General features: G+C 37.9%; 1 long non-coding RNA gene across 1 annotated transcript; it reads right to left on the minus strand.

Moving 5' to 3' along the window:
* Window positions 1-4371: 4371 nt before the first annotated feature.
* LOC146504300 (uncharacterized) lies at window positions 4372-6540 on the minus strand. The gene is made up of 6 exons (XR_014868739.1): window positions 6332-6540; window positions 6192-6231; window positions 5440-5715; window positions 5193-5280; window positions 4762-5063; window positions 4372-4533 (listed from the first exon to the last, which is right to left on the minus strand). It is a non-coding gene; the product is annotated as an uncharacterized LOC146504300 (long non-coding RNA).
* Between the last annotated feature and the right edge of the window lie 7089 nt (window positions 6541-13629).

Below are 13629 nucleotides of genomic sequence, written 5' to 3' on the forward strand. Positions count from 1 at the left end.
ATGTTTTCTATCATTATATCTTTACTTTTAGTTGGGTTCTGCTGACCATACCTTTAAAGTGCACAATGAGACTCTGTTCACTGGAGGCAATGCATCAGGCTCATCCTTCTTTGACATCCTAAACACAAACTCGGGTGTTTCCAAGAGAGCACAAGAGAATGGGAAATGCCTGTATTTGTATAGCGCTTTACTAGTCCCTAAGGACCCCAAAGCACTTTACACATCCAGTCACCCACCCATTCACACACTGGTGATGGCAAGCTATATTGTAGCCACAGCCACCCTGGGGCGCACTGACAGAGGCGAGGCTGCCGGACACTGGTGCCACCGGGCCCTCTGACCACCACCAGTAAGCAACGGGTTAAGAGTCTTGCCCAAGGACACAACGATCGAGACTGGAGCCAGGGCTCAAACCGACAACCTTCCGATTACAAGGCGAACTCCCAACTCTTGAGCCACGATTGGAGAAGAGAGCCATCAACTCTGACAGCCTGGACCAGAGCTCAATGGAAGGCACCCTGAACTGTAAAAGGTGGGGACAGAAATGATGGCCTCCCAGAACTTCTTTTTTTGTACCAGTGGGGGTTGGGGGAGTGGGTGGGTATGGGTGGGATTAAAATCATGGCCAGCCTGAAGGAGGGCGGGGCGATAAGATACATTTATTTTTATTTATCACAATATAGGAAGGAAAAATACAGAACATTGTATTAATCTCTGAAGCTTGTAGGCCAATTCAAAGTGTGAAGGTGCCAGCAGGATTATTGCGCAATAGGAGAATCAAATGTAAGCACAAAGGTAGCCCAACTAATGCCCCCCCCCTCCCCAAACTGAAATTCTGTTTGGAGCAAAATATAATAATGCACCAGATAAAGTTGCCTTATAAGTTACATATGTGTTACAAATGGAAAAGAGTATAAGATGGCAAATGTATATGCTTGTTGGAGCAGTGTTTCTGACACCCCCTTTGATGAGTTCCTAGGCTGAAACACATGTTTTTCAAACTTGTCTTTATTTCAGTGTCAGTGACTCCTGTAAAGTTTCATGACCGACTCTTGTGTGCTTGTGATGTTATTGCAGTGACAAAAAAAGGCCAGAAACAGCTGTTTTCCACTGACGAATGACCAGACTGCTCACTTAGCTCAGGCTGCATAAACCACTTAGGTTTAGTTGTTGTATTTTGCATTTGTGAAACTCAACACTGTGAACACTTGTGGTGAAAATCATCATCATCATCATTTATTTATATAGCACTTTAAAAACACACCTGGTAGACCAAAGTGCTGTACAATACTAATATGCACATAGTAATAATAAAAGAAAATAAAAGTTGTCACTGAAACTACTTACGTGCTGTTCGGCGCCCAGCAATTGAGTCCTTTTCCTTTTGAGACGGCCTCGGCCGTGACACAAATGTTATAAAACTGGATTACAGGATTATTTTATTTATATTTAATTACTTCACACACATTTCAGAAACCTTGAGCTATTTGTAAATTTTACTTTTCGTCTTTCAGGACCTGTGCTGAAGATGAGATGGAAGTGGATTCAGGCCCAAATAATTCAGCTTCATCGTTCAAATGGCGCAGAACCAAACCGGTTATGAACTTCACTGTGCGCTAGTTTAGCTCAGTGAGTGAGAAGGCACCATGTGCTGCATGGCTGCAGGGTAACGGCCTGGGTTTGAGTCCGATCCATGGCCCTTTGTTGCATGTCTCCTCCTTTTTTCTCTCCCTTCCGTCCTGTCTGTCTACACTGTCTCTATCAAATAAAGGCTAAAAAAAACTCCCTTGAATACTTTGATTTAAAATTTCTTTTAAACTGTTCTTAATGTCTGTAATACATTTATATGGATTGCCAGTTTTTAACTATCATACTACAAGAATATTTGATTCTTGGACCTTTTCTTCCTCTTGGGTTGTCGACAGCACTTTTTTGTTCACACCTACAGTAATTTAGCAGCACATTCAACGGCTTTATGGCTTTTCCTATAATACCTGGTGGGGCAGTCTCTAGTCAAAATGCCCGGGCCGATTTTTTGTCCCAGTCCAGCCCTGGACCCGCCCCTGCACAGTTACCAGCTGTCAGCGACACAGAAAAGGATTCTGGTGTTATTTGTCTCTCAGAAACAGTTCATAACTTCCCTTCAACTCATTCCTGTCACCTAAAAGGTAAACCTGTTTCTCCATCACCTGTTCAGCTCTGATGATTCAGTAAGAACATCTCCTGGTTTCATCTTCATGTTTCCCTCTCACCAGATAACCAAACCAATATCATGACCAGCAGCTTTTACAGCTGTGGCTCCAGCAAACATCAGCTGATACTAGAAAGTAATATTAAATAAATTCTAACAACAGCTGATCAAGCTTAAACGTGCTGCTGTTGTTTAGCGTGACATCTGCTGGTTTCCTCTTTCTGGCGCAAAGTGGGCGATAAACAAACAAGAGAGAAAAGTTGATCAGCTGATCATTGATCAGTTTCATGATTGAAGTAGCAACAGGAATTGGAGGGGGAGAGAATGAGAGGAGAAGAGGCAGCTGTGCAGCGTAAAGACGCAGAATAACTCCAACTTTGTGTCTTTCATAATTCTAGCCAAAGTACGGGACAAATCGCATTCCTTTTCAGCTCAATACGAAATGTGGCCAGCCCGGCGGCCACCTCGGGTCTCTCCTCCTCCTTCCTCCCCTTTCCCTCATCCACCTGCTAGCCTCTGTGGAAGCTCCGCCATAGCCACCACCAAACATCAGAGTTATTCTTACACATCTGCCATATTTAAATATATAATTAGAATCTATTGTATTGAAATAATTGTTATAATGCAAATAATCCTGAAGCATGCTCAATCATCCAGGGAAGTAAATCTCCAAAAGTTGATTCTGTTCATCTGGACGTAGCATTTTGTGGGAGACACAAAACGCTACGTCCAGATGAACAGAATCACAATAATAGGACAATAATACAAATATTTCAAATTATTTCCATTCATATTTTATTTATGCACTATTGCTGTTTTACATTAAAAAATAGTACAGCCTTATATTTGTAGTAGATTATGATGTTTGGCAAATGTCGCACTGAGGCCCCAAATGGGGTCATTGTTAATGTCAGGCACCAGGAAATGATGTGGAACATTTGAGGCAGGATTTTGTGCAATAAAGGTGACATTTATTAATAAAGATTTATAATAGAACAAAGGTTCTAAAACCTCAACCAAAAGGAATGTGTGAAAAATGTGTTTAAAAAGAAACAAAATGGATCTTCATCTACTCCACTGTACTATTCATACCAGGTGAGCAAGCCAGTATAAATAAACATGTACGACAGCATGGAGTGATAAATCCAAATTTGAAAATGTTGGTTCAAATCATTGTTGGTGTGTATTGAGGAGGTCTGGAGAGAGGTAAAGCACTGACAGTCTGCAGCCATCTGTAAAACATGGTGGAGGCTCTGACATCTTGTCAAAATTAACAAATTTATGAACAAAGAAAAGTACCATCGGCTTTTGATCCATGGTGCACTATGATCTGGAAAGCATAATTTTTCAGAATGAAAGTGAAACATTGCCAATGCAGTAAATCACACCTAAATACCAGAACCCGGAACTCAACATTATTGAAGCAGTATGGGATCATCTAATAGGCAACAGAACAAAAGGCAGCCAACATCCCAAGAAGAACTTAAACGTTTTTCAAGAAGCCTGGAGAACTATTCCTGAAGACTGCTTAAAGAAATGACAACAAACCTTAACTAAGAGAGTTTTACATAACACTATGGTCAGAAGTTTACATAGACTCATCATAGGAGTGGTATAGTAATTTGACTGATATTATTTATGACAAAATTAGAGTGTCTTCCTGATGCTGTCACATTCACCACATGAGAGTAGAGTTCATGGTGCATCTTCTCCAAAATCTGTAACCCAAAACAACAAAATTAATGTCCAAAGCAATGAGTTGTGTCATTGTTTTATTTTCTTCATTTTTACGAGATGCCATACAGTCTTTTTATAGGTAGATAAAAGCATCATGTTTCAACACTACAAGAGAAATTATTCTGCTTTCAGGCTGTAAGACTAATATTTTCAGATTTTTCAGCTATCTACATTATTACGGCCGGGCCTTTAATTTTTTTTAAAGCAGGAAACTGATAATAATATTATACCAGACTGTTCTTTAATGCTCACCTTGACAGATGAAAGGTAGTCTATCATGGCAGTTGGCATCCAGCAGCTTAATTTCTTGTTTCTCAGTCAGGATCATCTTTGCACAGTGGTTATCTGGTTCAGCTATGCTGCTATTCAACCCAGGATAAATGTCTTTGGACTTTGAAATCCACATCCACTTCTTATCTTTGCCAAAAACTGAGCGTGGCCAATCCACACCCCTCGTTGCAGGTGAGTCGCATTTTGCAGGAGACTTTTCACTTCATCATTCAGTGTTTGGTTGGTGATTTCAACCAGGGAGGTGTAGTCTGTCTGACATTGCTCCAAGGCATCAATCCAACTTTTGTTTTCATGGTAGAACTCCAGGTTATTAACTGGAGACAATAAAGCAAAGTGACATTTAACATGTGCTAACGCTACAATAGGTCACAGTTTTCTGCTGTCTCCTTATTTATGCAAAGCTGACTCACCCTGATAGTCAGGAATGTTTTGTATAGATTAAAGTATTGAGTCTACAGCATTGCAATATATTAACATTTACTTTTATTAACATAATGTTAAAAGTAAATGACTGCTTTCAGGCTGAAAAATTGAATTTCCACCTGATGTTGTAGTCACATTAACATTGCAGGACCTTGGATAAGAACCTGGATGTAAGAAGAAAAAGTAAAAATGAAAAAATGTATACTTTAAAAACATATTTCAGTTTTACACAAGAAAAAAAATCCTGTTGTAACTATACAGTTTTTAAGTATTCCTTTTTTTTTTTTGGAAAGGTTGATTGTGCTGACGAAAGTACTTGCCTGTCTGAGCATCTATACAGTCGCTGATATCGTATACTTGATGAACATCTTTCAAAACTTTTTTTTTATCTGGCTTAGACACTGAGATGTTTATCTTTCTTCTGTTGAAAGAAAAATACAGAGCTGTTTAAAAAGCATATGACAAACATGATTTTATAAGAGATAACACATCTGCATCTTCTGCAATATAATATTTAAAAACTGATGCAAAAAAAAACAAACATATTTACCCTGAAATACAGTGTATTGCCTTGTTGCTGGGAGGACTAAATTTGCATCCTCTGCAAATGTTATTACCACCAGAAATCTTTACACACCCTGCAGGAAACAAAACAATGAATCCACATGGGGCTGCAGGTGACTTTAAAAATTGATGTGGCACTTCAGATTTTGTACTTGCTGAATTAATTTGTCTGTAAGTACTGTGACTAATATTCTGTCAATAGGAGAATATGCTATGACGTTTAGATTTCTTACCAGTTTCTGGCTGCACAGACAAAAGAAAACTGCTGGTTGTGTATGTGATTTTAGGACATGTTTTAGAAATCACCTCAGGGTTACTGAGTTTAGTGGCTTCCAGTGTGACTTGGCTATCTTTGGGACCACCGCATTCAAATTTCAAAATCCATTTGCCATCTGTGCATTTGCAATTTTGCGTAATATTCCATCCAACAGGGCAATGATCACAGGGAGCGATTTTGATTGTTCCATATGGAGAGTTTCGTGCTGAAAAACAGGGCAGCAGGCTCACTGCTGTAACACAGGAAGATCACATCAGGTCTGAGGACAGTTTCCATTTAGGTGTTTGCTAAAGTGATAATTTTCTTCTTCTACAATAAATATAAAATTATTCACAGATGTAAGAAAAATATAAACAAAAACATGTACAAAAGTCAGTATTTTTGTAACTATTCTTTTTTCATTGCCCTTTCTTCCATTTTCCTTTTTGCCAAAACGTTCCCATGCCATAGAAAGAGCCAAGCAATGGGATCAGTGCCACTGTCTGTTAGATCTCTCTCCAAGTGCAAATGTATTTATTTATGTACTTTAAAAACATCTTTGTTTTATTATATATGGATACATTTGTTTGTTTAATGCATTGGTAAATAAAATGAAGAACATAAAGAAATAGATAAATGTGTTAAAATGGATCTGCATGGCTAGATCTAACCTATGACCTTTTAAGTAATCTTTTAAATTACAAGTTACTGTTATAACAATAAACATACCTAGCTGCAGTAATGATAGATGAATCACATGTGCCATGGTCTGTAACATGCAAAGAAGTAGAAAATTGAGTAATAATGAATCATCATATCAAGAGTTTATAAAGTTTATTTTCTAAGTTTAGTAACACTTCAGTACTTACAGTCTTTGCAGAGATCTTTGTTAACAGTAAATATCCAGAGTGTTTGAATAAACCTCCCCACTGTCCTCTGGCTTGTTGCTCAAGTCCAAAATGGAAATTCATGGAAATGTCAACAAGAGTGACTTTGCATCGCTGATTATATCATCATGTAAATGTGTTCTCATCCTCCTCAAATCCAATAATGAGGGTTTTTGTCCCTTAAGGTACTGTGGATGTGCAATATTACAACTGTATTAAGGTGAATATATCATGACTGATACAGAAGAAGATTTTAATTTTATATCTTGCTTAAGAAAATCCATACAGCAGAAGAAACTGTTTTTTTGTTTGTTTTTTGTTATTATGTTAATTTTAATTGCAGGTATTCCTGTAAACAGTAATCATCATCACCCTATAAATGAATGCACAGCACATTACATTTTGCAGTGGTTGCCCTGAAAGTGTAGTTGTTAAACTATGAGGACTTTCGAAGGACTTCTTCGCCACGTTAGCTTGAAGCGAGTTCGAACGCTTCTCTCAGCTCTGAAAATATTTAGATTTAATTTGTTGTTGTTTGTTTCCATTTGTCATTATTATCTGGCCCGTTTATCAGTGTGGTCCCATTTTCAATCAACAGCTAAGTTCACATTAAATTTTCTATGTATTGACTTGAGAAAATGTCCCTGTTTTCACATTCAATGATGTTAGAGGTAGATAGTATGCCTAGTCAAATAGGAAGCAAATATATCCTTATCAGTTTTAATGTTACAAACAAATGTATCACATAACCAGGGTGCACTGGAAATAAGCCTCTTTCATGTTATGAATGACCAGTTCATCCACCACTACATGATTTCTGTTTCTGAACTGACTTAATACAATATGTTTAAATAAATGGCGCTGACTTTTGAGCTTTAGGGATCTGATACTTTACTATACTTTACAGAGATGTGAATAGATCTATAAAACAAACTATGTTTTAAATATTCTATTTTTTCCTCCTGCAAAATTTAAGATCTGTGTCTAAGCTGTTCCATGCACAGTAACATATAACTACTTCATGTTCCACATCTACTACTCAATAAAATGTACACTCCTTGCAACAATCTCGATGGTAACAATGATAATAAAAACAGAACTGCACTTGTAACCTTTATTTCTTCTTTAAGTATCTGTAAAACTTAATGTTTTTCATTTTGTCTGTTGGAGATTATGTATGGGAATTTCCTTCCGGTTGTCATCTATATAGGATACCCCAGTTCTACAAGCTTTTCATTCTTGTTTACGTGCCCCACTCTCCCTCCCTCCTTGTTTTCAATTCTTTAACTTCTTCACTTCTATTTAGTACACAGGGATCTGCCAGGCCTGGGTGCTGTCGCCAGTCCCCTTCGAGGCCTTCCCCAAACCGCAGCTCAATTCATGTCCAAGCCTTCACCTTTCACTACTAAAATGCTGTCAAACCTAAAATGAGGACGTGGGCCCAGCTAGTGAAATTCATCCCAAACATGTTCTATCAGGTTGAGGTCAGCATTAAGAGATCCTTTCACTGGAACTAAGGGGCTGAGCCCAACGCCTAAAAAACAACCCCACACTATGATCCACCAAACATTATACTTGGCACAATGCAATGAGACAAGTACCATTCTCTTTGCAACTGCAAATGGTTGCCTCAGGAAAGGCATCTGATTAAAAGCTTATCGTCAAGAATGAGATTGCCATGATTGATTGCTGGAGGCACGCCCACCTGTGCTGTTGGCCAGCAGGGTGTTGGTGGACACTATGAATGACACTGTTAGCTAAAGACAGATGCAAGGAATAGGATAAGATGGAGACAGATGATGTTAACCCTTAAAGGGAGCATCCCAAGAAACATATTTATATCTTTGTATGTCACAGAACTCTAATATACAGTCTGGTGCAACTAAACATGACACAAACAACTAGAGCCTGAACTGGATCAATATGACTTGAAGTATGAGTATTTATTTTGTTGAGCTATTTTAATAAAATTCAGAATTACAGACTTACAAGTGTACCTATAACTAATAAGTTTCATTGGTGACTTTGGATAATGGTCTAATCCGATAGAGATGGATTATTTTTAGTAACTGCTGAATTTGAAACTGTTTTCAGAAGCACGTGTCCATAAAAAAAGAAAACCTCACTTGAAGTGTGAGAAGGTTAATTTATAGTAACTTTAACTCATTTTGTGGTGGTTTGTTTCTCTACTAGCTGGTTGGTGGATCTCACACAACACTGTCTCACAATGTGACAGAACAACTTATCATCATATCATATCATTACATAAACACACGAATAGGTGTCCACTCTTCTTTTAAACAGTAAGAACAGTTTAATAATTACATATTTTAATAAACGTTCTGATACTAAAATGCATTTTTCTGTGAATTTTGATTTAACTTCTTTTTTGGTTCTTCTAAATTAACAGATGGTGCAAAGGATGAAAATCTGAAGACTGGTTCATTCACAACAACACAGACACACAATTTATTTTAAAAATCATCGTCTGTCAGGGCTTCTTTTTACAGGCATCTTTAATTTTTTTTATTGTATAAATGTTGTTAATAAAATAATTTAAATGATCTGGTTTTTGCTATCAGATTGATCTACATGAGAATTTGTTTATCACACAACAACTTCATTTTGATAGTTGATATATTTGTGATTAATGAAAGTTTAACCACTTAATTTCACTGCTAACCTATAAAACCAGGAGTGCCCAACCGCGGCTCTCGTGCCGTTTGTGGTTGTTGTTTTTTTTAATGTGCGTGTTCGCTTTGTTTGTGTTTAATCCTGTATTTTCATCAAATACGCTTGTGCGTGTGATGAAAATACAGCAAAGTTTTCCAGTAGGGGCAAGATCATTTGAGTATTCAAATTATGTCATGCTCGCTCTCAAAACAGCAAGGAAAAAATGCACAGCAAAACAAAAATATGAAGAAGAACACAGAATGTTTTTAACAGAGTGGGAGAGTTTTTGTTGTTGTTGTTGAATGTAATGGCAAGTCATTCTGCCTGATAAGTCAGGCGTCATTAGCGCATTCCAAAGCTTCAGATCTTCATTCAGCATCGCTTCAGCTCACTCCATGCTAACATCGACCAGGAATTTCCAAAAGGGACTAAACTTCGCAAGCACGAGTTGGTCACTTTGAAAAGTCAGGCAGAAAAGCAGATACAGTTTTTCCAAAAATATACAAAGTGCTCTCTCTGACCTTCAAGCATGTGCTTATTTTAATTTTGCAATGGATGAGAGTTGTGACACACAAGACAAGCCTCAGTTGGCAGTATTTGCATGGTCTGTGTCAAATGAGTGTGTGATCAAAGAAGAACTCCTTGATATTGTGCCATTAAAAGACACACCCCGAGCCATATAGGTGAAAGAAACAATGATGGCTGTGTTTGAGAAAAGCAAATCTGCACATACCGAAACTAATGCAATAGCTATAGATGGAGCTACTGCAAAAAAAGCTATTCATAAAACATAAACTTTTAAAAACAATATGTTTATTAAGATTTTGATATAAATGAAAAAACACAAATGGACAACACAACAGCAAAGACAAAAACACAAATAAGGCAAAAGGTTACACTGCAGCAACAAAAATACTACTTCAACACTGACAATAAACAGAAGTAAAACGCTGCGATTGATCAAAGAGAACTTTGTTTTAATACATGATCTAAAAAAGGTTGTCACACATCAAAGAACTTACTAAGTTTGCCCTCTAATGTATACCTAATCCTCTCCCCGTGCAGTAGAGCAGTCAGTTCTGTTAGCCACATTTTGAATTGAGGCACAGTGCCAGAAAGATGAAGAGGAAGACCCAAACAATGCAGTTATTGGGTCCGGCTCTAATGTGCAATTGTACATATCAGAAAAACGTTTAAAGATGTCCAGCCAATAGTTGGACAATTTGGGGCAAGTCCAATGAGTAAGAGAGCCTTCTTCAAGTTTACAACGATCACATATAGGACTAAGAGAAGGAAAAATCCTGTGCAATTTAGTTTTTTAGTAATGAAGTCTGTGAAGCACTTTGAATTGAATTAACTGAAGCCTTGAATTTATAGAACAAGAATGGATCCTACACAGACTCCTCTCACACACCTCATCTCCAATTTGCAAACCCTGCTCCTCCTCCTGTCTTCAAAAAGTCAGATTTACAATTCAAATACTCAGAAAAAGCGTTCACAAAACCAGAAACCAACTTTTCAGAATCCTGGGAACTAAAAATTGACCCCTCTTCCAGAAGAGATGGAAAGTTGAGGACACTCTGACGAACATAATTTCTTATCTGTAGATAATGAAAGAAAATGTGACGCATGTAATATATAAGTCTTTGAGAGTAAGTATACATTTTTGTGTCTAGACCTCAAAAGAGGCATCTAAACATGAGGGTAGAAATGCATGATTACAATATATTGGAGTATGGATCGAAGTGTCTGGTAGAGCACAACCTTTTTTGATCCGACAGATTTTAACGCAGTTTCAAACTATAAAATGTATTTTAATTATAAAACAAACTTCTCGGGATGCTGGTTAAAAATAATAATAACAATAATAATAATAATAATAATAATAATTATTATTATTATTATTATTATCGTCTGTTTAACAGCAGATGTGATGTGTTTTCAGCGGTTTGTACAAAATCTCACTAACTAACTGCAGGGGGTACAGAGTGGTTCCCAATCTGCTACCCTGCTCCATAATCCATAATAATAATAACAGATGTGACCCACAGAAACAGTTGGGAAGACAATCAAAAGATCAAACAGTCTTTTGACCAAGCCAACAAACTCATAATGACAGACCACACTGATAATATGTGCAAACTGCCCTCTGGCCTTAAATTGGACAGGCCAAAGACAGCACAGTTACAGGCATAAAATAGTATTTTTGAACCAACAAGGTGATTCCCCAAGAGCTGTTAGCTGGAATGTTAGAAAATCTGGACATGGCGAGCGGTGGTTCCTTAACAATATTGAAGAAACCAGACAAATGAAGAAGTGTCAGGGCCCTACAGCAGCAGATGAACAGAATCGTGTCATTAAGAAAACTTAATGACTCGAGCTTAATGAAGAGCTTTGGATGTCCTTCAAGACGCTTGGAGAACTGTTCCTGAAGACTACTTAGAGAAATGACAACAAAGCTTAACTAAGACAGTTACATATAGAGCTGTAGTCAGAAGTTTACATAAACTCACTGTGGGCATGAATGGTATGGTAATTTTGTGTTTTTAATGATTTCTTTGATCTGATTTGTACACTTTCCTCCCAGTGTGAATTAGAGAAAGAGAATCCCAATTCATGTTTTTTTTTTAAGTCATTATAGATGTATGCTATACAATGATTACACCCTTTCTGGCACATTATTTGACATGTCTCCATGACAACAGTTTAATGTCTGGACCGCAGATGCTTTGATTTTGACTAAAGCACAGGTCCTGCAGTTGTTGATGACTGAATCCAGAGTTTTCCTGTTACTTTGAGTAGAGGTCACGAGGCCCCTTCTCCAAGATCTGTAAAAAAAAAACCCAAAAAAACCCCAAACCCCAATATTAATTAAAAGTTAATATCCAAAAATAATATTTCAGAAGAAGCTTCTGCTTTCAGGCTGTAAGACTAATATTTTAACTTTTTGCATCAACATCATTATGGCCATGTCTCTTTTTTAAATGGAAAAAAGAAAGAAAGAAAAAGAAGCAGAAAACTGACAAAAATATTATACCAGACTGTTCTTTAATGCTCACCTTGACAGATGAAAGGTAGTCTGTCATGGCAGTTGGCATCCAGCAGCTTTATTTCTTGTTTCTCAGTCAGGATCATCTTTGCACAGTGGTTATTTGAGTCAGCTATGCTTCTGTTCCACCCAGGATAAATGTCTTTGGACTTTGAAATCCACATCCACTTCTTATCTTTGTCAAAAACTGAGCGCTCCAGGCCAATCCACACCCCTCGTTGCAGGTGAGTCGCATTTTGCAGGAGACTTTTCACTTCATCATTCAGTGTTTGGTTGGTGATTTCAACCAGGGAGGTGTAGTCTGTCTGGCATTGCTCCAAGGCATCAATCCAACTTTTGTTTTCATGGTAGAACTCCAGATTTTTAACTGGAGACAAAAAATGCAAAGTGACATTTAAGATATGCTAACACTACAATAGGCAGTGTTGGGACTAACACGTTATTAAGTAACGCGTTACAGTAACTACGTTATTATTGTGGTAACGAGCACGGTAACAAGTTATTATGCCAAAATCAGGAACGCGTTAATCGTTACTGGGATTTAGATAGGCTCGTTATTCGTTACTTCGTGTGGCGGAGCTTCCAAAGATTCAGCAAAATTAGCAAGTGGTGGAGGCCAGCAGGTGGATGAGTTAAAGGGGAGGCAGGAGGAGCAGAGACCCGAGGCTGCCGCTGGTCTGAGCATCAGGTGAACTGAACTTCAGGTAAGAAGTTATGACCTGCAGTCTATCTGGGTCAGATATAAACCAAGTTTAGGTGGAGTTTATTTTCGTTGTGCTGACTTTTTCATACTGGGTACTAGCTAGCATGACGGAGTTTCTATACAGCTGGATGGGTGCTATGATGTTACTGATGTTGAACTTTATTTTGTTCATAAGGTTAGTTAGTAGAGTTGCCAACCATCCCCTAAAAAACGGAATCATCTGGTATTCAGAGAAAATATTACGCGTTTCGTATTGAGGTGAAAAGGAATGCAGTTTGTCCCGTAATTCAGCTACAATGAAAAAGAGATGTTCTTACTGAATCATCAGAGCTGAACAGGTGATGGAGAAACAGGTTTACCTTTTAGGTGACATGAATGAGTTGAAGGGAAGTTATGAACTGTTTCTGAGAAATAACACCAGGATCCTTTTTTTTACATAGCTGACAGCTGGTAACTGTGCAGGGGCGGGTCTAGCAAAGTTTTTCCAGGGGTTTTCGTGTTGGATGTAAAAAGCGCACATGACGCTGTGACGTAGGCTAGAATCATGGCGGCGGTCAATGATGACCGCCGCCATGACCGCCGCCATATTTCCACGCGGTCTCTCGTGGAAATATGCACATTATCTTTTCCTTTCTATTGGTAGGTGGCACAGTGCACTTGTGGCAAGTAAGCAAGCTAGAAGACTGGCAAAGTTATGGAAGCAACACATTAACAAGAGAATTCTGAGTAAAACCAAAGTTACTTTCCCTAGTAACTAGTTACTTTGAAAGTAACGAGTAACTTGAAGTAACTGAGTTACTTTTGATAGAAGTAACTGTTATGTGACTAAGTTACTAATTTAAAGTAACTTACCCA

This window comes from Neolamprologus multifasciatus, chromosome 14, assembly GCF_963576455.1.
Source record: "Neolamprologus multifasciatus chromosome 14, fNeoMul1.2, whole genome shotgun sequence".
NCBI classification, from domain to species: domain Eukaryota; kingdom Metazoa; phylum Chordata; class Actinopteri; order Cichliformes; family Cichlidae; genus Neolamprologus; species Neolamprologus multifasciatus.